The sequence below is a fragment of the Oryx dammah genome, unplaced genomic scaffold (assembly GCF_014754425.2).
Source record: "Oryx dammah isolate SB20612 unplaced genomic scaffold, SCBI_Odam_1.1 HiC_scaffold_3, whole genome shotgun sequence".
NCBI lineage: Eukaryota > Metazoa > Chordata > Mammalia > Artiodactyla > Bovidae > Oryx > Oryx dammah.
In genome coordinates this window covers 91,056,307-91,081,985 of record NW_024070187.1, presented here as the reverse complement: position 1 = coordinate 91,081,985, position 25,679 = coordinate 91,056,307, and the positions used below count along the sequence as shown (strand labels likewise).

General features: G+C 41.5%; 1 pseudogene; it reads left to right on the top strand.

Annotated features, from left to right (window-relative positions):
• Positions 1–9,643: 9,643 nt before the first annotated feature.
• On the top strand, positions 9,644–24,949 carry LOC120861616 (annotated as a pseudogene).
• Positions 24,950–25,679: the final 730 nt, after the last annotated feature.

Genomic DNA, 25,679 nt, shown 5'->3' with positions numbered 1-25,679 from the left:
CCCCTTCTCCTCCTGCCCCCAATCCCTCCCAGCATCAGGGTCTTTTCCAATTAGTCAACTCTTCACATGAAGTGGCCAAAATATTGGAGTTTCAGCCTCAGCATCAGTTTACTAATGTTCAAAACCCCTACAGCTTAAAGTATGAACCCAGGGGACCTAAAAAGAGTATATGGGTGCAGTTTCTGCCTGCATAAAGTAGACTGTAACACAATATACGAACAAAGTGTTCGTGCAATTAGTGACTCAAGGAGTCTTTGGGGGTATCCTGGTAGTAACTTTAGAAAGCCCCATTGTGGGGCCAGATTTGAATAAAACATACATCAAGGGTCGCTCGTGCTTTGCTTTCAGAATACCTTGTCCTCACATTTACCTTAACTTGCCAGGCTGTTGAACTTACTCTGATTCCTTAAGCCACTAGAGCAGCTCACATCCAGACAACGTGGCATTCCTTAAATGCACCATTCACTGGACTGAATCAGGAGTTCTGGGACCCATGGTAAGTCCAGCTCTCAGAGATGACTTACTTTGGACAAATCATTTACTCAGATGCTCCAGATGAGGTTGTCAGTGTTAGAACAAGTGCCAGTAAGTCACTGATTACCAAATGGAGTTAAATAAAAACCAGTTTATAAGTATAAACCACTATTTTTAATAAGAATTGAGATTTTCTTGGTGGTCCAGTGGTTAAGACTCTGTACTCCCAGTGGAGGAGGTCTGGATTTGATCCCTGGTCAGGGAACTAGTCCCATCACTTCATGGGAAATAGATGGGGAAACAGTGGAAACAATGTCAGACTTTATTTTGGGGGGCTCCAAAATCACTGCAGATGGTGACTACAGCCATGAAATTAAAAGATGCTTACTCCTTGGAAGGAAAGTTATGACCAACCTAGATAGCATATTAAAAAGCCGAGATATTACTTTGCTAACAAAGGTCAATCTAGTCAAGGCTATGTTTTTTCCAGTGGTCATGTATGGATGTGAGAGTTGGACTGTGAAGAAAGCTGAGTGCTGAAGAACTGATGCTTTTGAACTGTGGTGTTGGAGAAGACTCTTGAGAGTCCCTTGGACTGCAAGGAGATCCAACCGGTCCATCCTAAAGGAGATGAGTCGTGGGTATTCATTGGAAGGACTGATGTTGAAGCTGAAACTCCAGTACTTTGGCCACCTCATGCAAAGAGTTGACTCATTGGAAAAGACCCTGATGCTGGGAGGGATTGGGGGCAGGAGGAGAAGGGGATGACAAAGGATGAGATGGCTGGATGGCATCACTGACTCGATGCACATGAGTTTGAGTGAACTCCAGGAGTTGGTGATGAACAGGGAGACCTGGTGTGCTATGATTCATGGGGTCGCAAAGAGTTGGACACAACTGAGTGACTGAACTGAACTGAACTGAACAGGGAACTAGACCTCACATACCGCAACTAGAGTGTTTATTTATTTGGCTGTACTGGATCTTGGTGATGGCACACAGAATCTTCGATCTTTGTTGTGGTATGTGGGATCTCTAGTTGCGGCATGTGAGGTCTAGTTCCCTGTTCAGTTCAGTTCAGTTCAGTCAGTCATGTCCAACTTTTTGTGACACCATGAATCACAGCACATCAGGCCTCCCTGTCCATCACCAACTCCTGGAGTTCACTCAAACTCATGTGCATTGAGTCAGTGATGCCATCCAGCCATCTCATCCTCTGTCGTCCCCTTCTCCTCCTGCCCTCAATCCCTCCCAACATCAGGGTCTTTTCCAATGAGTCAACTCTTTGCATGAGGTGGCCAAAGTACTGGAGTTTCAGCTTCAACATCAGTCCTTCCAATGAACACCCATGACTGATCTCCTTTAGGATGGACCGGTTGGATCTCCTTGCAGTCCAAGGGACTCTCAAGAGTCTTCTCCAACACCACAGTTCAAAAGCATCAGTTCTTTGGCACTCAGTTTTCTTCACAGTCCAACTCTCACATCCATACATGACCACTGGAAAAACCATAGCCTTGACTAGATGGAACTTTGTTAGCAAAGTAATATCTCGGCTTTTTAATACGCTGTCTAGGTTGGTCATAACTTTCCTTCCAAGGAGTAAGCGTCTTTTAATTTCATGGCTGCAGTCACCATCTGCAGTGGTTTTGGAGCCCCCGAAAATAAAGTCTGACATTGTTTCCACTGTTTCCCCATCTATTTCCCATGACTCATTGTAAAAGACTCTGATGCTGGGAGGGATTGGGGACAGGAGGAGAAGCGGACGACAGAGGATGAGATGGCTGGATAGCATCACTGACTCGATGGATGTGAGTCTGAGTGAACTCCAGGAGTTGGTGATGGACAGGGAGGCCTGGCATGCTGCGATTCATGGGGTCGCAAAGAGTCGTACACAACTGAGCGACTGAACTGAACTGAAAAATATATATATTGATATTATATTAACAAGAAATGAAAGTGAAAGTATGAGCCATTCAGTCATGTCCAACTCTTTGCAACTCCCATGGACTACAGCCTGCCAGGCCCCTCTGTCCATGGAATTCTCCAGGCAAGAACACTGGAGTAGGTAGCCATTCTCTTCTCCAGGGGATCTTCCCAACCCAGGGATCAAACCCAGGTCTCCTGTACTGCAGGCAGATTCTTTACTGTCTGAGCCACCAGGAAACAATCAGCACCCAAGGCTCCAGTACTCTTGCCTGGAAAATCCCATGGATGGAGGAGCCTGGAAGGCTGCAGTCCAGGGGGTCGCTGAGGGTCGGACACGACTGAGCGACTTCACTTTCACTTTTTACTTTCATGCGTTGGAGAAGGAAAGGGCAACCCACTCCAGTGTTCTTGCCTGGAGAATCCCAGGGACGGGGGAGCCTGGTGGGCTGCCATCTATGGGGTCGCACAGATTTGGACATGACTGAAGTGACTTAGCAGTAGCAGCAAGGCCATTAAGTATTAGTTTTTAATAAGTAAAAGCACATTTAATAAGTATTTTTAAACCACTGTTTCATAATTATAAACCACCATTCTAAGTTATTTTCTTAGACTTATTTCTTAGATAGTTTAGTTTCTAAGAAAGTTATTTTCTTAGTTTAGTTTTTAGTCGAATCACCTAAAAGTTCATTGGGTTTATATTTTAGAACCAAAGTTGCTATGGTATAGTAGGTTGTTTTATTTCTGTGGAACATAGTATCTCTTGTCTCATAAAAGTCCTCCCCCCCCATCACCACCATTTCCATTTTAGTAGACCCCCAAAGCAGTGCATATAAGCCAGGGACCATCATGCTTTTGGCAAGACAGCACCTCCAAAGAAGAGGGACCCATACAGATAAGATTGCTGAACCACAGTAAGGAATACCCCTCCCAAGGCAAGTAAAAGAGGTCACATGCTTTAACCAGAAAACAGAGATCCAAGAGTGTAGGGACAGTCTATGTCTCACCCACCTGTTTCCAGCTATGCTCATTCAGTATATGTTTGGGGCATAATCTATTTTGCAAGAGTTATTATTGTTCTTCAGTTGCTAAGTTATGTCTGAGTCTTTATGACCCCATGGACTGCAGCATGCCAGGCTCCCCTGTCCTTTACTCTCTGCCAGAGCTTGCTCAAATTCATGTCCATTGAGTTGGCAATGCCATTCAACCATCTTGTTCTTTGTCACCCCTCTTCTCCTCCTGCCCTCAATCTTTCCCAGCATCAGGATATTTTCCAATGAGTTGGCTCTTCACATAGGGTGATCAAACTATGGAGCTTCAGCATCAGTCCTTCCAATGAATATTCAGGATTGATTTCCTTTAGGATTGACAGGTTTGATCTCCTTACTGTCCAAGGGACTCTCAAGAGTCTTCTCCAACACCACAGTTCAAAAGCATCAGTTCTTCAGTGCTCAGCCTTCTTTATGGTACAACTCTCACATCTGTACACAACTACTGGAAAAACCATAGCTTTGACTATACAGACCTTTGTTGGTAAAGCGATATCTCTGCTTTTTAATATGCTATCTAGATTTGTCACAGATTTCTTTCCAAGGAGCAAGCATCTTTTAATTTCATGGCTGCAGTCACCATCTGCAGTAATTTTGGAGCCCAAGAAAAGAAAATTTGCCACTGTTTCCACTTTTTCCCCTTCTATTTGCCATGAAGTGATGGGACTGGATGCCATGATCTTCGTTTTTTGAATGTAGAGTTTGAAGCCAGCTTTTTCACTCCTCTTTCACACCAGCTTTCACCCCTCATCAAGAGGGTCTTTAGTTCCTCTTCATTTTCTGCCATAAGAGTGATGTCATCTGAGTATCTGAGGTTATTGATATTTCTCCTCGCAGTCTTGATTCTAGCTTGTGCTTCATCCAGCCTGGTATTTCACGTGATATACTCTGCATATAAGTTAAATAAGCAGGGTGACAATATACAGCCCTGTCGTACTTTCTCAATTTGGAACCAGTCCATTGTCCAAGTCCAGTTCTAACTGTTGCTTCTTAACCTGCATACAAGTTTCTCAGGATGCAGGTAAGGTGGTCTGGTATTCCCATCTCTTTGAGAATTTTCCACAGTTTGTTGCGATCCACACAGTCAAAGGTTTTAGTGTAGTCAATCAAGTAGACGTAGATGTTTTCCTGGAATTCCCTTGCTTTTTCTATGATCCAGTGGATATTGGCAACTTGATCTCTGGCTCCTCTGCCTTTTCTAAACCCAGTTTATACATCAAGTTCTCAGTTCACATACTGCTGAAGCCTAGGTTGACAGATTTTGAGCATAACCTTACTAACTTGTGAAATGAGCGCAGCTGGATGGTAGTTTGAACATTCTTTGGCATTTCCCTTCTTTGGGATTGGAGTGACAGGGGAGCTCAACAAAGCCATGTGTGCTGATGTTTTGAAACGCGGTCCCCTCCACATTGCCATGGACAGAACCCATCTTTCGTCTGTCCTCCCTGGGATTCATACTCTTCTGAGACCTGCACCTGCTAGTCCAACTCTTGCCTCTCCTCTGGTTTATGTTTGCTCTGCTTTGGCCTTTCAGCCTCTCCTCCCCTTCTTGGGATCCTCTGTTAGCCTCTGATTGGGCCAATTACCTTCAAGCAGCCCTTCTCCTCCCAAGAACTATGTATCTTTACCCATAGCTGTGGGACCCAGATGTCCTGAGACTGCATGAATCAGTCACATGCTGATCATTTCTTCCCAGGAAGCCCTCTCAGAAGCTACCCAGTTGCGGCTCCATCCAGCCAAGGTGTCTCAGGGCTCCATGAGCTCTGCTGTGTGATTAGACACTGCCATCTCCTGGTCGAAGCACTGAGCCTGGTGTGTCCCAGCAGTTCACCCCTGGGCTTGTTATGTGCTCCCTGTCTACACTGCTAGCCAGGATTGGAGAGATACTCCTGACCCCACCTCCCCGCATCTTATAAGCCTTACAACTTAGAGAATTAACTGCTGGTATTGCCCTGTGTTGCTGTTGTTTTTCAGTCACTAAGCTGTGTCCAACTCTTTGCAACTCCATGGACTGCAGCTTGCCAGGCTCCCCTGTCCTTCACTATCTCCTGGAGTTTGCTCCAACTCATGTCCATGGAATCGGTGATGGTATCTAACCACCCCATCCTCTGTCACCCTCTTCTCCTCCTGCCTTCAATCCTTCCCAGCAACAGGGTCTTTCCCAATAAGTCAACTCTTTGCATCAGGTCGCCAAAGTATTGGAACTTCAGCTTCAGCATCAGTCCTTCCAATGAATATTCAGGGTTGATTTCTCTTAGGATTGACTGATTTGATCTCCTTGCTGTCCAAGGGACTATCAAGAGCCTTCTCCAGCACCACAGTTTGAAAGCATCAGTTCTTTGATGCTCAGCCTTCTTTATGGTCCAACTCTCACATCTGTACTTGACTACTGGAAAGACCATAGCTTTGACTATACAGACCTTTGTGAGCAAAGAGATATCTTTGCTTTTTAATACACTGTCTAGGTTTGTCATAGCTTTTCTTCCAAGGAGTAAATACCTTTTAATTTCAGGCAGTGACTGGCATCAGTCACTGTCCGCAGTGATTTTGGAGCCTAAGGAAAGAAAATCTGTCACTGCTTCCACTTTTCCCTCTTCTATTTTCCATGAAGTGATGGGACCAGATGCCCCGGGGACCCATCTAAAGTCCATACCTCCCTCAGAGTCCAAGTACGTCTTCCCCATAGAGGGACATCAACTTTGGATCCCAGACTTCATTGTTTTATCATCAACTGAGCTGGTGAAATGAGTCATCTGAAAGGGGTCTTAAAATGCACTGTTTTAATTTGAATACATACTTGTCTTCATGTGGATTTCTAAGCAGTCCCTCTTAGTAACCAGGGTTAGATCAGGTTTTTATACAGTAGCTTTTAGAGTTATATTTCTGATGGATGATGCCATATAAATAAAAAACAATCTCTTGTTGTTAATCTGTTTGGTAGATAAACTCCAGCAGGCATAAAAAGCCTACTTTGCTAAAAGAGAAACTGGCTAAATGAGATAGTCAGTATCTCTGTTGAAGGTAAGGAGCTGAGACCAAATGTGCTAAATATTCTCTGTCATCTAAACTCTTTAGCCAGCTGAACCTGTAGATACTCTCCTCTCTCATTCTTCATTCCTAGACTTTCATGGCACAGGGGATCCTCATGGATGGAGCTAGCTCTTTCCTGGCATCCCTGGTGGCTCAGACAGTAAAGAATTTGCCTGCAATGAAGGAGACCCGGGTTCGATCCTTGGGTCTGGAATATCCCCAGAGAAGGAATTACTGGAGAATACTCCAGTATTCTTTCCTGGAAAATCCCCTGCACAGAGGAGCCTGGCAGGCTACAGCTCATGGGATCCCAACGAGTCAGAGACAACTGAGCAACTAACACTCACTCACATGGAATCACCAGCTCTACTTCAGGAATTCACTCAGGATCATAATAGGGAAAGATTTCTGTCCCTTTGGTCAGAAATAACCAGATACCCAAGGGCAGATATAGTCCCTGAAACCAAGCAGGCTTTCAGGAATTAAAAGAAACTGCCAGACATACATGTCTAGAACTGGGTAAAATGAGCCTTTAGCCTGAAGGTCTAAATGTATAAGAAGTTCTTTCCAGCTTATAACAGATTATTCAGTAGACTTGGGACATTAAAAACTTTGCCTTAGCCTGTGTGGACCTCCAAATCTATCCCAAACAAAAGAGAGATGGGGATTCATCTGGATCAGAGGCTTTAGTTAATCTGCTTAGTTACCACAATGTTGGATATTAACTATACCCCATGCTCATTTGATTCTTTAAAGGATTGGATAAACTTTGAACAAGCAAAACAATTCTCCTCTGCACCCTTGATAGAGATTAATTTCAACTTATCTGCTGCTGCTTTCCAAAAGACTAATTGAGAAAAGTGGTATTTGTGAAGAGCTGATTAGTGGTTATGCAGCACATCCAATTCTTGTTATTCTACATTCCAGCCTCAGATTGAAAAGGACCCTCATGTACTTGGACCATATTTTCTTGGCCTCACACACAATCACGTTTGCTGTGTTATATTTTGGTGTCACGCCTTCAGCTTTCATCAAGGAATGCTATTTTAAAAAAAAAGAAAGAAAGAAAAAACAAACCCAGGCTAATGAAATCCCTCACTCTCTTTGCTCCAGGAATATGGAAGAGGTTGCTCACTGTATCCCTTAGCTCTTGCTCTAAAAACGTCCTCATGAAAATTGTCTGACAAATTTGCCTGCTCAGAGAGTCTTGGCATCCCTTAAGTAACAGGCATCATTTTTCCTCAGTTGATAAGAGTATAATAAATAACTCTTCTGGAACGTTGCCAATCAGGAACTTAAAGCCTTATTCAAAGGTCAGAGATGCAGGCACCAATGGGAGGACGTGGCTCCTCTAGCCCTAATGGGGTTGTTTCCTCTATGGGGTTGTAGACACCAGACACAGGAGGCCAAAACATCTTGCTCTGGGCTGCCCAGAATGAGATCTCAGTTGTGGGGCTCCTGACTAAGTGATCACCAGAGATCATTTTGGAGGAATCTTTCCCTGCTTGTCTATGAAGTTACTGATAATGGGGCTTGTACAGGGCACACCATCAAGGTCCCTAGCTTGTAGCTATTTTACACTCTCCATAAAGGCCAAGTTATTGGCCTATCCCCCACAGGTTTGTTTTGGTTTTGTTTGTTTTTGCCAAATATTGCAGGGAAGAGGACACTGACTTCTAGCTATTCGCAAATGTATTATCTCACATGTCCCTGAAATAATTATCTCATGTTTTTCTCCTCACCTGGCCATTGCAAGCTGCTGCTTTTCTGTTACCGATCCTGATAAACTCATCACTTGTCACTCTGCTGGACACAGCTGTCTCTTGGTGACATATTTCCCTAAACCTGGGTCATTCCACATTGACTATGGTTAGATTGTTATCCTACAAAAGATGTCCTAGAGATGGTTCAAGGTTTCAACAAAATAGAATTCCCAGTATGTAAATATGTTTATATGTAAATCCAATACTTCCTACCTTAAGTGTATCACAGTATCAAAATATTATATGATTTTAAATTGATCATTATACCAACTATGATTTTTTTTGGATCATAGTTTTGATTTGGATCATAATTTTTAAATAAGTACATTAACATAATAAGCAAATTCTAACACAAGAATGAACACTATTAATCTCCATCATAAGCTTGACTGCCATGACCCCCCCCCCAACAGAGGGTATCCTTTCAAAGATATTCCAGATCTATACAATTTGATTAATAAGTTTTTATTAAAATCTTGTAAATTCATGATGAAATTATTGAATTTTCTGTAGTAAGGCCTAACTTTAATATCTTGGAATGGGATACTTCCTTAGCAAGAGTAGCTGACATAATTATTGGCAACCAGCCTGTAAAATTACAAAGATATTATTTGTGAACTGGTCAGTTGTGGTAACCCCATCATTTTAGATATCCTTTGCCTTTTATCACAGTCTTCTTGATTTCATACTTTGGCATACATTTTCCAGAAGATTAAAATCTTTAACTTACCCTTAGGGCTTGATGAGTAAATGAACGATAATTATAAAATATATTTGATTAATAGAGTTCATCCAAAAGCAGGGTGGTGCTCAAAGTTAATTTATCTGGAATCACTTTAATGTCTCAAGTTGTGTAATATGAAAAAGTAATGTGGGTTGTGATTCTTATCAACATTTTGTTATTGCCTGATTAAATACCAAGCAAGCCCTAGATTTAAAGAGATGCCAGTTGATGATTAAAAGCAACCCCACTGTCTAATGAATTCCACAACCAAGTTAGTTTCCTCTTGAAATATACACTCATGGGATTAAAATCCCCTCAAAGCCAAGTCAATGATGGAGCTACCATCTTGTCCCCACTATCTGGGACAAATAACCCTTGGTCTTCCTCACACTGGACATTCTGGCAGGATAAGTAGGGAGGTACAGTAGCTCAAGGACTCCTCAGTAGCCTTGCCAAACTTTGCTTAGAGTTGCACTCAGTTTAAGCAGCTTCTATGCAACCTTACTTCTTTCCACGGGAGATTAGACATGCAATGTAGCTTACTGGCTGTCTCAGCTTCATCCAGCTCTCTCCATTTTCTCTGATAGGCATTTTCTCTAATGTCTAACTTCATCCGTATATAGTGGGCTATGTCACATTCTTCAGGGTGTCCTTCATGCACTTCATGTCCTCGGATCATCATGACCTCAGATCTCTTTGAGCCAGACTGTAACCCTCTAGCTGCCACTCTGACATCTGCTGATGACAGTGATTGTGTCCTCTAGGTTTCTGATGCTTACGTACTATTGCCTGCCTCTACTGTTTCAAAATCTGATCATGCTCTTTGCTCCCAATGGTGCCAGTCTTAGAGTGGCATCTCCTACTGTCAACTCTGGCTGGGGCAGCCACCACTGATCTTCTTAGTGATGCTGATGCCTTCCTCATTAGCTCATACTCAGTGCTTTGGTAGACAGTGTCTCCACCATGCCATCCTGTGAAGCAGTTTAGGCTGGCTGAAACTCTTCAAAGGACTGACGTCTTTATCTGGTCATAAGGGACCCTGATGCTACCTAGAGGTATGACCTGAGGGAACGACGCAAGTGCAACAGTAATGAGTGACCTGGAGGTCTGGCTGTCTATTTTGCTGTCTGTCCTCCAGCCCCATTCATACTCGATCCTATTTGTACCATTCCATCCATCCAATCCAAAGAATTTGTGGGTTCTGGTTTAACCCAGTTTATGAAGGGCAATGTTGGCTGGATCATCACTTGATATACCATGTTAGATGCTCTGTCTACAGCAAGGCCCAATAGTGAGCCAGAAGCTGTTTTTCAAACAGTAATTCTCTGCTGCAAATAACCTTGTCCAGAACCCTAGTAGGCTAGGTTATGATTCTCCCATTGAGACTTATATGAATTCCCCATGGCATCCTTCTGGCCCAAGAAACTTCCTTTGGGGTAGAGTTCCCTTTCTCCCTCATCAGCCTAGCACACCCCAGCTGGGTTATGCTGTGACTGAAATCTAATTGACTGAGTGTAGTTCTGGCAGGGGGTTGGGGTTCTGCACCATCATGAACCCCATTAATTAATCTTTAATAGGGAAGACTGCCCCTCGAGAGGGAAATTGCAGCCCACTCTAGTATTCTTGCCTGGAGAATCCCATGGACAGAAGAGCCTGGCAGGCTATGGTCCACGGGATCACAAGGAGTCCGACACGCCTGAGCAACGGAGCACAGGGAAGACTGGAAATGTTCTGCAGGATCATGGCTTCCAAGGGATCCAGGAATTTGAAAGTGACCCCTTCTGTCCCAACCAGAACCTTGACCTTGGTCTTCCATACTTGCCTAGCTGAGAACTGAACCTTCTTTGGAGCTCTGCTATCTTTATGATTAAGTCCAGGGCCTGGTCCTCCATTTGCTCTGCCTTCTGGGGGTGATTCAGGCAGTAAAGAATCTGCCTGCAATGTGGGAGACCTGGGCTTGATCCCTGAGTTGGGAAGATCCCCCAGAGGAGGGCATGGCAACCCACTCCAGTATTTTTGCTGGAGAATCCCCATGGACAGAGGAGCCTGGTGGGCTACAATCCATGGGGTCAAAAAGAGTTGGACCCGACTGAGCAACTAAGCACACAGCGCTGATGAAAGAGAAAAGAGCCTCTTCAAAAGCTAAGTGTGAAAGCCAGAAGTCCTCTTTATAGTATCTAATTATGGATTAAACACTCAACTTTTGGTTATTTTCCCAAAATACTAATTGTGTTTAGCAATATGTGGTTAGTATTTCCCCATACTTCTCAAATGCCTGATCCAGGGCACCCACTAGTTCATTTCCTTCCACTTCACCATCAGTGAACTTTTTAACAATTTCAGCCTTTGAATAATTCAGCCTTGCACCAGGAGTTATCAGTACACTGCCTATTACCAGTGATGGAATCTATACTAGTTTTTAGAACTGCTGTAACTGCAAACAGAGTGGCTTAAAACAACAGAAATTTTATTTTGTCATAATTATGGAGGCTCAGTTCAGTTCAGTTCAGTCGCTCAGTTGTGTCCGACTCTTTGCAACCCCATGAATCGCAGCACACCAGGCCTCCCTGTCCATCACCAACTACCGGTGTTCGCTCAGACTCACGTCCATCGAGTCAGTGATATCATCCAGCCATCTCATCCTCTGTCGTCCCCTTCTCCTCCTGCCCCCAATCCCTCCCAGCATCAGAGTCTTTTCCAGTGAGTCAACTCTTCCCATGAGGTGGCCAAAGTACTGGAGTTTCAGCTTTAGCATCATTCCTTCCCAAGAAATCCCAGGGTTGATGTCCTTCAGAATGGACTGGTTGTATCTCCTTGCAGTCTAAGAGACTCTCAAGAGTCTTCTCCAACACCACAGTTCAAAAGCATCAATTCTTTGGCGCTCTGCCTTCTTCATAGTCCAACTCTCACATCCATACATGACTACTGGAAAAACCATAGCCTTGACTAGATGGACCTTTGTTAGCAAAGTAATGTCTCTGCTTTTCAATATGCTATCTAGGTTGGTCATAACTTTTTTTTTCTTCCAAGGAGTAAGCGTCTTTTAATTTCATGGCTGCAGTCACCATCTGCAGTGATTTTGGAGCCCAAAAAAATAAAGTCTGACACCATTTCCACTGTTTCCCCATCTATTTCCCATGAAGTGATGGGACCAGATGCCATGATCTTCGTTTTCTGAATGTTGAGTTTTAAGCTCCACATCAAGAGGCTAGATCTGTCCAAAAGCTGTGTGTCATCAGGGTTATATTCCCTCTGAAGGCTCCTGGGAAGAATCCTTCCTTGCCTCTTTGAGTTTCTGATGGCTCCAGATGTTCTTGGCTTGTGGTAGCATCACCCCACTCTCTGATTCTGTCTTCACATGGCCCTCTCTGTGTCCTCTTTGTCATTGGATTTAAAGCCCACCCTAATCTACCATAATCTCATCTCAACCCTTAACTAAAATTATAGCTGCCAGTACTGTTTCCAAATAAGATCACTTCCTGAGGTTCTGAATGAATATAAATTGGGGGACAGTGTTCATCTCATCACCGGGTCCTCATGACCAGCTGGCTGGTGACAATGTTTCTTAGCAGCGACTTTCTTGGATCATTCCTAGGGACCTAGGGACCTAACTTGCAACAACTGGGTCCCCAGGGGCATAACATGCTATTATTATGATACAAATAACAGCATACAGGAAGTTTATTAAATGTTGTTCTTAAACTAAACACAAATTTGGACTGTCCTTGGTTACATAGCTTCCCTGATGTCTCAGACAGTAAAGAATCTGCCTGCAATGTAGGAGACCTGAGTGTGATTCCTGGATGGGGAAGATCCCCTGGAGAAGGGAATGGCTATACACTCCAGTGTTCTTGCCTGGAGAATTCCATGGACAGAGGAGCCTGGCAGGGCTACAGTCCTTGGGGTCACAAAAGAGTCAGACATGGCTGAGTGGCTAACACTTTCACTTTTCATTTTAATAGTTTCGAAAGGCCTCACCAGAGTTCTCAGGAATCTCTGAAGCTGAGAGGATCCCTTGCTGTGGTTCTGAGTTGGGTCAAAGGGGCAGAGGCATTAATGAGTAGGATAATCAGTCATTGAATGTGGACTGTTCTAGGGAGACTGTGCTGTCAGACAAAGTGCTTCTCTTCAGGCAAGACTTCAAGACTGACAGCTGAACATTCTCAGTAGTGGGTGAAAAGTACTTCACTCCCGAAGTACTCCTGGGTGACATAGAACGCCATCCACTATACCTATCATTGATCAAGATTGAAAATTAACTTATTTTTATAAAATTGAAATATTTTAGGCTATTGTTTTCATTTCCAGAAAGGTACACCAGAAGAGGGAAAAGCCTAAGAACTCTTGAAAAGAGATGAATATTAGATGGATGAGATGACTGAAAGCAAGTTTTGAGACATACACATTGGAAGGTGGAGGGAACACTCACCCAAAATGGAAGGTCCTGCACCTGAAAACTGGGAGGATGGAGATTGCACACTGGTGATAGAGGAGTTTAGGGAAAGGATGTGGGAGATGCCTTAGCACTGCTCTCTCTGATCTGTCTCTGAGAAAGGTGTGTGTTCTCATCTGTTCTGCTTCTCTATACCATAAGCTTTTCAGGGGCTGGACCTTGTTAGGGAAACCTGCCAGAATCCAGCTTAGCCTATGCTGAGTGGGTAAATGTAACTTTGGGTGTAATATTTGCAAGTCTTTTTGACCAAAAAGCTAAACTGCATTTCTCCCAACAGCTTTATCAGCTAAAAAAAAAAAGATTAAAAAAAATAATAATCTCTACATCAACCCTTCTCTGTCCCAATCTGTTCTGAAGTCAGGTGAAGAAGAGTGGTTCTATTCATAGGTCCCTCCTTCAAACTCCTACATGGTCATCAGTATTAGTGATGAAAGAAACACTTTCTTTTTGTTTTCACTTTTGAAACTCTAAAATGTTGCTGTAGTGAAAGTTGCATCTCGGTCCAATAACCATGTGTATCCACTCAGAGTGAGGCACAGACAATTGAGCCTACTCCTGCTTGAAAAGCAGGCAGGGACTGAAGAGTTTTCTCTCATCAGCTCTATAAATCATTTGACACAGATTCTAGGGCAAGCTTCCAGCTATGACTCCAAAAGCCACACCATGGATTTTCTTTTTAGATACAATTGAAATAAGATTATAATTAGTTTCAGGTGTACAAGGCAATGATTCGATGTTTGTGTATATTGCAAAATGATCACAATAGTCCAGCTAACATCTGTCACTATACATTGGTACAAAGAATTCTTTTCTTGTGATGAGAACCACTTTACTGCTGCTGCTGCTACTGCTGCTAAGTCGCTTCAGTCGTGTCCGACTCTGTGCAACCCCACAGATGGCAGCCCACCAGGCTCCGCCATCCCTGGGATTCTCCAGGCAAAAACACTGAAGTGGGTTGCCATTTCCTTCTCCAGTGCATGAAAGTGAAAACTGAAAGTGAAGTCGCTCAGTCGTGTTCAACTCTTCGCGACCCCATGGACTGCAGCCCACCAGGCTCCCCTGTCCCTGGGATTCTCCAGGCAAGAGTGCTGGAGTGAGTGCCATTGCCTTCTCCGATCGACTTTACTAACTACTCTCAAACAAACAATACAGTATTATTAACTGTAATCATCATGCTACAAATTACATCTCCATGACTTACTAACTAGAACTGGAAATGTGTACTTCTTGACCCCTTTCACCCATTTCACTCACCCCCACCTCTATTCTGGCAACCACCAATTTGCTCTGTTTCCATGAACACAGGTCTTTGGTTGGTTGGTTGAAGATTCCACCTGTAAGTGATAACATATGGTATTTGTCTTTCTCTGTCTGACTTATTTCACTAAACATAATACCCTCCAGATCCACCCATGTTGTTGTAAATTACAAATTTTTATTTTTTTATTTTTGGATGAGCAGTATTCCATTGTGTATGTGTATGTGTATATATATGTGTGTGTGTGTATCTTTTTGAATACATGTTTTCATTTTCTTTGGATATATAAGCAGAAGTGGAATTACTGGGTCAGATGGTAGTTCTCCTTTTCGTTTTTGAGGAAACTCCATGCTATTTCCACAGTGGCTACACCAATTTACATTCCCACCAACAGTGTACAGTTCATTTCAGTAGCTCAGTCATGTCTGACTCTTTGAGACCCTATGGACTGCAGAACGTGAGGCTTCCCTGTCCATCACCAACTCCCAGAGTTACTCAAACTCATGTCCATTGAGTCGATGATGCCATCCAACCATCTCATCCTCTGTCATTCCCTTCTCCTCTTGCCTTCAATCTTTCCCAGCATCAGGGTCTTTCCCAGTGAGTCAGCTCTTTGCATCAGGTGACCAAAGTATTGGAGTTTCAGCTTCAACATCAGTCCTTCCAATGAACACCCAGGACTGATCTCCTTTAGGATAGACTGGTTGGATCTCCTTGCAGTCCAAGGGACACTCAAGAGTCTTCTCCAACACCACAGTTTGAAAGCATCAATTCTTCAGCATTCAGCTTTCTTTATAGTCCCACTCTCACATCCATACATGACTACTTGAAAAACCATAGCTTTGACTAGGTGGACCTTAGTCAGCAAAGTAATGTCTCTGCTTTTCAATATGTTGTCTAGACAGTGTACAAGGGATCCCATTTATCCATATCTTTGCCAATGTTTGTCTTTTGTGGTCTTTTTCATGATAGCCCTTTTTACAGATGTGAAGTAATATCTCATGGGCTTTGGTTTGCATTTCTCTGATAATTAGCAATGTTGAGCATCTTATCATGTATCTATTGGTCATCTGTGTGTCTTCTTTGGAAAAATGTCTGTCCAGGTGTTTTGCCCATTTTAAATTGTGTTTTTTACTTTTTTGAAATTGAATTATATGAGCTTTTTATATATTTTGGATATTAACCCCTTATCAGTAATATCATTTGAAAATATTCTCTCCTAGTCCATTGGTTGTCTTCACATTTTGTTAACAGTTTCCTTTGCTGTGTAAAAGCTTTTAAGTATAATTAGGTCAAATTTGTTTTTTTATTTTTGTTTTCTCTTTGGAGAAAGATCCAAAAATAGATATTACTACAATTTATGTCAAAAACTTAGACAGCATATTAAAAAGTAGAGACATTACTTTACCAACAAAGGTCTATATTATCAAAGCTATGGTCTTTCCAGTAGTCATGTACGGATGTGAGAGTTGGATCATAAAGAAGGCTGAGCACTGAAGGATTGATGCTTTTGAACTGTGGTGTTGGAGAAGACTCTTCAGAATCCCTTGGACAGCAAGGAGATCAAACTAGTCAATCCTAAGGGAGATCAGTCCTAAATATCCATTGAAAGGACTGAAGCTGAAGTTCTAATACTTTGGCCACCTGATGAGAAGAGCTGACTCATTGGAAAAAAAACCTGATGCTGGGAAAGACTAAAGGCAGGAGGAGAAGGGGATGACAGAGGATGAGATGGTTGGATGGTATCACCAATTCAATGGACACAAGTTTCAGCAAGCTCCACAAGATGGTGAAGAACAGGGAAGCCTGGAATTTTACAGTCCATGGGGTCACAAAGAGTTGGACATGACAAAGTGACTGAGCAGCAACAAATCCCTACCTATGTTTTCTTCATGAGTGTTATGGTTTCCAGTCTTATATTTAGATCCTTAACTTGTTTGGAATATTTTTATATATAGTGTGAGAAAATATTCTAATTTCATTCTTTTACATGTAGCTGCCTAGTTTTCTCCTCAATACTTAGTGAAGAAACTATCTTTTCCCCATTGTATATTCTTGCATTATTTTGTAGATAAAGTGACCATAAGTGTGTGGATTTATTTCTAGGCTCTCTATTCTGTTTCACTGATCTATGTGTCTGTTTTTTCCCAGTACCATACTGTTTTGATGACCATAGCTTGGTAATAGAGCCTGAAGTTAGGGAGCACGCTACTTCTAGCTCTGTTCTTCTTCTTCAAGATTCTTTTACCTATTTGGGGGTCTTTTGTATGCCAAACAAATTTTAAATTTATTTGTCCTACTTCTGTGAAAAATACTGAACCACAAAAGACCCCAAATTGGCAAAGAAATCCTGAGAAAAGTGTCCAAAGTTGAAGGTATAATCCTCCCAAACTTCAGGTATTAAAAACGGTGTGATATTGGCACCAGAATAGACAGACAGATCAATGGAACAGAATAGAGAGCCAGAAATAAACCCACACACCTATGGTCAATTAACCTATAACAAAGGAGACAAGACTATACAATGGAGAAAAACAGTCTCTTAAAAGGTGCTGGGAAAACTGGACAGCCACATGTAAAACAATGAGATTAGAACATTCCCTCACACCATATACAAAGAAAGATACACTCAAAATGGTTTTAAAGACAAAATGCCATAAAACTCCTGGGAGAAAATAGATGGAACACTCTGACATAAATCATTAACAATATTTACTTGAATCAGTCTAAGGCAAAAGAGATAAAAGCAAAAATATACAAATGAGACCTAATTAAACTTAAAAGCTTTTGCACAAAGGAAATAATAGACAAACAGCTCACACAGCTCAATAACATTAAAAAATGCAATTTTTAAAAATGGACAGAGACCTTTTGAGAAATATCTCTTCAGAAGACATACAGATGGCTAACAGGCACAGGATAAGATGTTCAATATCACTATTAGAAAAATGCAAGTCAAAACCACAAGGAGGTATTGCCTCATAACTGTCAGAACAGCTATCATCAACAAGTCCAGAAACAACAAATGTTGGTGAGAATGTGGAGAAAGGGAACCATCTTGCACTGTTCATGGGAATGTAAATTAGTGCAGCCACAATGAAAAACAGTATGGAGATTCCTTAAAAAGCTAAAACTATAACAAACATATGATCCAGCAATTCTACTCTTGGGTTTGTATCTGGAAAAAATACAAACACTAATTTGAAAAGATACATGCACCCCAATGTTTGTGACAGTGCTATATACAATAGCCAAGACACAGAAGCAATCCAAGTGCCCATCAATATCTGATTGGATTAAGAAGATGTGGTATATATGAAATAAAATATTACTTAGCCATAAAAATTGAAATACTGCCACTTGCAGTAGCATTGATGAACCTAGAGAGTGTTATGCTTAGTGAAATAAGTCAGAAGGACAAAAACTGTATAACCCCACTTACAAATTCATCAGTTCAGTTCAGTTCAGTTCAGTCCAGTCACTCAGTCGTGTCCGACTCTTTGCGACCCCATGAATCGCAGCACGCCAGGCCTCCCTGTCCATCACCAACTCCTGGAGTTCACTCAGACTCACGTCCATCGAGTCCGTGATGCCATCCAGCCATCTCATCCTCTGTCATCCCCTTCTCCTCCTGCCCCCAATCCCTCCCAGCATCAGAGTCTTTTCCAATGAGTCAACTCTTCACATGAGGTGGCCAAAGTATTGGAGTTTCAGCTTTAGCATCATTCCTTCCAAAGAAATCCCAGGGTTGATCTCCTTTAAAATGGACTGGTTGTATCTCCTTGCAGTCCAAGGGACTCTCAAGAGTCTTCTCTAACACCACAGTTCAAAAGCATCAATTCTTCGGCGCTCTGCCTTCTTCATAGTCCAACTCTCACATCCATACATGACCACAGGAAAAACCATAGCCTTGACTAGACAGACTCTTCCAAGGAGTAAGCGTCTTTTAATTTCATGGCTGCAGTCACCATCTGCGGTGATTTTGGAGCCCAAAAAATAAAGTCTGACACTGTTTCCACTGTTTCCTCATCTATTTCCCATGAAGTGATGGGACTGGATGCCATGATCTTATGCAAAACAGACTCACAGATATAGAAAACAAACTTGTGATTACCAAAAAAAGAGAGGGAAGTAGGGAGGGAAATATTAAGTGCATGGGATTAACAGATACAAACTACTATATATATATAAAATAGATAAGCAACAAGAATATACTGTATAGCATGGGGAATTATACCTATTATCTTGTAATGACCTATTATGGAGTGTAGTGTGCAGTACTAAATCATTATGCTGTACACCTGAAACACAATATTGTAAATCAACTATACTTCAATTAAATTTTAAAAATAAAGGACAGTAATGGATTGCAATCCATTGAATTATATAAGCTCATACTAATATAAACACATTAGAGAGAAGGAAATGCCTGCCCTTACAGTTGAATATCAACTAATAAATGTAGAAGAAATGCGGAAAATACCAAACCATTTGGCAACAATTACAGTGCTGATTGATTCAAGTGGGAATTGTCAATGGATGCTAAGGCTGGTGGGTAGATATTTGAAACTGGGGCAGGATCCCATTTCTTATCAGAAAACTTACCACACAGGACTTCCCTGGTGGTTCAATGGTTAAGACTTTGCCCTTCAATGCAGGGGGTGTGGGTTTGATCCCTAGTTTGGGAGCTAAGATCCCACATGCTTCTCAGCCAAAATTCAAACATAAAACAGAAGCAATATTGTAACAAATTCAGTAAAGACTTTGAAACTGGGTCACGTTTAAAAAATGTGTTAATATAAATCTTTGCACAAAATACTTCTCAATTGCTAAGGAGGAAATGGCAAGCTTCTCCCTGTGTAAATTCTCCAGACACCAACTCGAGCAGGTGATCAGAGTTAACATAAACAGAAGTGGGTGGGTCAACGTCATGTGCCTCCTGATGTGATAAACTGAGAAGAACACAGCATCACTTCTTAATAGTATTTTCTATCAGTGTTGACATCCTAATATAAAGCCACAATGCAACCATTCATAAGTAAGAGAGAGTCTTTGTATTCTAGATTTAGAGGTGAAGGTGCATCATGTTAGCAACTTGCTTTCAAGTGGCTCAGAAAACAAGTAATGGCAATAGATATTCATATAAAGTTGCTTACACAGCAAATACATTAATAATTGGGAAATCTTGATGAAGGGGATATGGCAGGACTTCATGTCATTGCAAATTTTCTGTACATTTGAAATTTTAAAGTTTACTGAAATATCTTTTTAAAAATCATATTTGTAATATAAAATGGTTTGATGATTAGCATTTTGGCAAGGAATTGGAAAAACAATTGCATAGATTTCCAGGTGGGAAAGTACATAAAAGTGCAGTTTCTTATGGAGGGCAGTTTGTCACTATCAAATTTTAAAAATGCATATACACTTTGACTCAGTAATTCCACTTTTAGGAATTAATGCTACAGATGTATACATCTATGAATATGGGGTATACTTCAAGCTGCATAAAGTGCAAATAGTCAAGTACAATGTTGTGTGAAAATATAACCATTTGTGTGAAAAAGGACCCATGCATGCATGTTTACTTATAATTACTGATACTATCAGAATAGAAAACAAGCTGGGTGGCTAGGTGAAATGGTAGGCAAGATACTTTGTCTATCATTCTAAAAGTTAAAAAAAAAATCATAGATATAGGAGAGGTGGAGAATTGAGGCTGTTTTTAGAATTGGTCTTAGATTCTACCTCTTCATGAGAGGAACTATAATTTCCCCATCCCTTGAATCTGGACCTTGGCCAGTTGAGTGTGGTAGAACTGACAGTGTGCCAAGTCCAAGCCTGGGTATTAGACCCATGCAATTCCCATGAGAACTTGCTCAGGGAATCTGGTTAGAAGATGAAATACATAGAATAGAGCCAATAACCCCAGCTGAGATCATTCTTGACTAGCCAACACAAGCCAGTCACCAGACTAAGCCTAGCCAGGACCAGGTTGCCAAGTTAAACCCAGCAGAACTTACCCAGTGGACACATTCTCTTGCGATCATAATAAATGGCTATTTTACGCCACTAAGTCTGCAGTAGTTTTTAATACAGCATTAGTGTGCCAACAGATTATACCCAGCATGAACCCATTCTTACTGGGTCCTAAGTGAGCCTTGGTGTCTAACATTACTTACCTCCTGCTGCAAATCTAGAAGTGCAATAAGTGATAAGCGAAGTCACTCAGTCATGTCTGACTCTTTGTGACCCCATGGACTGTAACCTACCAGGCTCTTCCATCCATGGGATTTTCCAGGCAAGAATACTGGAGTGGGTTGCCATTTCCTTCTCCAGGGGATCTTCCCAACCCAGGGATGGAACCCAGGTCTCCTGCATTGCAGGCAGACGCTTTACTCTCTGAGCCACCAGGGAAGTCCTGAAGTGCAAAGGTGTACTCAATTTTTCCTTGTCATCTTGGCAACCAGGCATTGGTACATGACTGGGCTCAGTTAATCAAATGAAACTTTGACCCTGCTTTGCTGCATCCACTAATGAAAGTGTCAACATTCTCCAGTGCCTTATTTCTTGGTGGTGTTTGTTCCAGATATACTGATTGCAGAATTGCCAGCCACATGAGGTCCTAGCACCAATATCTTTATCTTCAATTGACTCGTGGGGAGCTTTCAGCTCTGTCCCTATTTATACATTTTCTCAGCCTGATCCTTCTGCTCCTGAAAATAAGAAGGTATTAAGTAGCTCGTGGAATTCTGTTTACAAGGGCCAGTGGGCCTTTTTTCTTTTAAATGGAACATCATTCATTTAAATTTTTGAAGCTGATTAGTCAGGAATTTGCTGGTGTGGACAGTCCAAACTATCACACTGGTGAAGTTAGAATAAGAAGGTAGGTGAGAATTTTAGGAATGGGGATAGTATTAATGTTCCTCTATGTTATTCTCCTTTGAAACATAAACATCTCAATTACTATGGTACAGTACATAGCAAGACAGACATCATTTATTGTTGGCCTTTGCAATGGAAATACATTGTACCAAGACTCAAATCCTAACAACCTTTTACACTAAGATTGATCAGGATTCAAGCTTTGAACTCTATCTTTAACCCATTACTTCAGGATTGTTTTATAAGTTTTAACTACTCTCACACTGTCCTGAAAAGCAATTTAGAATCCCATACACTGAGATGACTTCTAATGTCCCTGAGAAAGTGCCTTGGACATGTATATATCAAGTAACTCAGGAAATCTTGAATCAGACAAGAAATTGGCTAACTACCAATTTTCCCATCTCTTGGCTAACTTTGTCTCCCAATTAGTTTAAGATTCAACAGAACTAGGACCCTGGCTAAGTTTCAGCTGGCATTGATTCAATCTTTAAATCTCTCAAATCTATCATGTCTCATCCCACAGTTTAGGCCCTCATCTCTCATCTAGATGATTCCTGCAACATGAGACAAGACTGGAGACAAGAGAGTTTTTTCAGGGAACAGGCCTTCTGCGATTTGGTTTTTCTTACTTCCCACTGCAACTCCTGCCAATCCCAGGATAGAAAATAGACATTTGTCTGATTGTACCAATTATTTTCAGAACACCAAGGGCTTACATGCTGTTCCCTATGATTAGCATGCTCTCCCTACTTGAAAAAATGTCTACTCATCCTTCAATTTTCAACTCAAGCATTACCAACTATGTCCATCTCCAAGCAGAAAAGACTCTTCACCTTCTGTTAGAGCCAAGCTATCCATTTAACCCTATCCCTACTGTGGAGTATTAACTTCCTTGTTGTCGCTCCGATTGTTCAGAGTTCTTTTGTATCCCCATTACATAGGCTAAATGTACTAGAGTACTCAGATTATGCCTATGGGCAGCCTTGGATAAATAACCAAGAAAAGAAAAGGGGAAAAGGAAGAGAGGAGAGAAGAAAAGAATCTGAAGACCCGGGGCCTCAACTCTCTATTCCAAAAAAAACTTGTAATCTTCATCCTCCCAACAAAAACGCCCCTGACGTTAAAGAACCACACTTAGCAAAAGAGTGACAAGATGAAAATACATGGCAGTTACTGCCTTGGATTTCAAAAATTACTCAAGAAATCCATCAATCACGTTAATAAGAGTCCATTCTTCCTTATTAAGTATATAAGCCAAAAGGCTGGCAGTGTTTCATGGAAATTTTATGATCACAGACATGTTTTAAATCTGGCCTTAGATAAATTTCTTGCCCTCTGTATCTCTGTTTCTTGAACTGAAAGGATTGTATTGCACTGCTAGTAATCTTTCATACACACACACACACACACAAAAAAAGAAACATACATATCCTTAAATAGTTTTGTAACTTTTCCAGTGAACAGGCTTACAAGAGCAATGAATTGGGCACAACCAAGATTTTCATTGCATGAAAAAGTGTTGTTTTTTTAATCACATTGTCCATACTATCCAGTTTTATATAGCATTTAAAGAATACTGAAGTATAACTGAATGTACTGACTTAGAAACCTGTCCATGTGTTCTTTCACAGGAAAAATATTGAACATATGCAATTGTGATCTTGTTGATCATCTTGAAAAATATCTGTATATAAAGAGGTACATATATATGTAAAGTGCTTAGGGGTACAATCATCAAGACCAAAGTGTATAATATATGAAGGAGGAAGAAAGCACTACAAGAGAAAAATAATTTCAATAAACGATTCTATTTTAATTGATATAGTCCATTCAAGATGCCATAACAAAATACCACAAACTGGATGGCTTATAAACGGATATTTTTCACAGTTCCAAAACCTGGGAAGTCCATGATAAAGCACCAGCATGGTCATGTAGCAACTGCCAACCAAGAAAAGTTTACCCAGCAAAGTTATCCTTCAGAAATGAAGGGTAGATAAAGCTTTTCATAACAACCAAAAGCTGAGGGAATCCATCACCACTATACCTGCCTTACAAGAAATGCTGGAAGATGGTTTTCATCTTAATATGAAAGGATGCTAACTTCTAATGTAAGCTTATGAAAGTATTCATCACACGAGGCTTCCCTGGACGTTCAGTGGTAAAGAATCCAACTGTCGGTGCAGGAGGCATGGACTCCATCCCTGATATGGGAAAATCCCACGTGCCACGGAGCAATTAAGCCCATTCACCACAACTATTGAGCCCACACCCCCTAGAGTCCAGGAGCTGCAACTACTGAGTCTATGCACCCTAAAGCCCATGCTCCACAACAAGAGAAGCCCACGCATGACAACTAGAGAATAGCCCCCATTCATCACAGCTAGAGAAAAGCAGCAAAGATCTAGTACAGTAGGTCTAGTACAACGGAGACCCAGTACAAAAATAATACACACACACATACATCACACTGGTAATGCTAAGTATATAGTCAAATTCAGAATACTTTTAATACTATAACCACTTAACTCTAGTATGGCAGTTAAAGGACCCTTGTGGCTCAGCTGGTAAAGAATCTGCCTGCAATGTGGGAGACCTGGGTTCTATCCCTGGGTTGGGAAGGTCTCCTGGAGAAAGGAAAGACTACCCACTCCAGTATTCTGGCCTGCAGAATTCCATGGACTGTATAGTCCATGAGATTGCAAAGAGTCGGACACAAGTGACTTTCACTCACTGCCCTACCTCCCAATCAGTGCCCTGTCACTGCCCATTCTGGCCATGGCTAATGCCCTTGGGTTGTAATTTGACCAAAGCTTCCAAGGCAGCCCTGGTTTTGGCTAACCCACCTTGGCAGCTAGAACTGGAGGGCCCACTGCAGGCCAGGACTTCTGGTTTTGTTTCTTCCTGGCTAGAGGTGTTGCAAGATGTTGTGCCAAAACAGTTACCTCTTTGGATCAAGTAAAAGTTTTATTACAAGCTCACAGTCAACGCTAAAAACATTTGGAAATATTTTCTGCATTGCATGCTATTTCCCAAAGGATGGATACCTTGGATTGTATTAATATAAAGGGATTATTGCAATGATGATCTGAATATTTCCCTATGGTACAATCCAGTTTATCGCATTTGAGCATGAGGGAACATTTACTACTACAAAGCTGAATTTCTGGTCTATACACAGATTAATGGCTGGATCTGTGGCAGGTTTAACAGCAGTTATCTGTACTTACCCTCTTCGTGTGGTTAGAGTACACCGAACACTCCAAGTGAAAGAGGAACATACTTATACAGGAATTTCATGCTTTCAAAACAGTTTGAGCAAAGGAAAGTGATTAGCTTGCATTTTACAGAGGCCTGATACCTGCCGTATTGGGAATGGTTCCATAGGTATGTGTTTGGTTGGTTGGTTGCTTGCTTGCTTGCTTGCTTTTTTCCTTCTGGTAGCTTTCCTGTGCTCCCCATGTTCTTGGCAGAACTTCTGGTAACAGTGAGTCCCCTACATACAAACCTTCAATTTGCAGACTTTCAAAGATGTGAGTGTGTGTTCACATGTCCATCATGTTAGTTAGTTCCTGTGTCGGGCGTACATTGTCACACGTGTGCATCTTCTACAAGTGGTTGTGATTGTGTGTACGTCACTGTGTAGCACTGTAGAGAGTACAGCAGCATAGTATCTTTAGTTCAAGCCCAGGATGTCTAAAAGCAGGCATAAAAGCAGCGGTGATATGGCTGGTACTACTGATATAGCTGGTAAGTACTGTACTGTAAGATTCAAAATATTTTATTTTTGTGTTTTTAGGAGTATTTGCAAAGTTTTATAAACCTATCATAATACAGTACTACTATATAGCCAAATATATTAGTTGGGTACCGAGGCTTACTTTGTTGGACTTACGAACAAATTGGGCTTACAGATGTGTACTCAGAATGGAACTCATTCATTTGTAAGGGACTTACTGTATCCTAATGTCTTTGTTTTGAAAACTCACAAACTTACATTGCAGTGGTGTTGCTGGAACAATAACACAGCGTCGTTGTATCCTACCCATTTGTTGTAATTCTTTGGTAATTGTAATTAGGAACTGCTCTTTCAGAATTTGAAAAGTGCCTTACCATG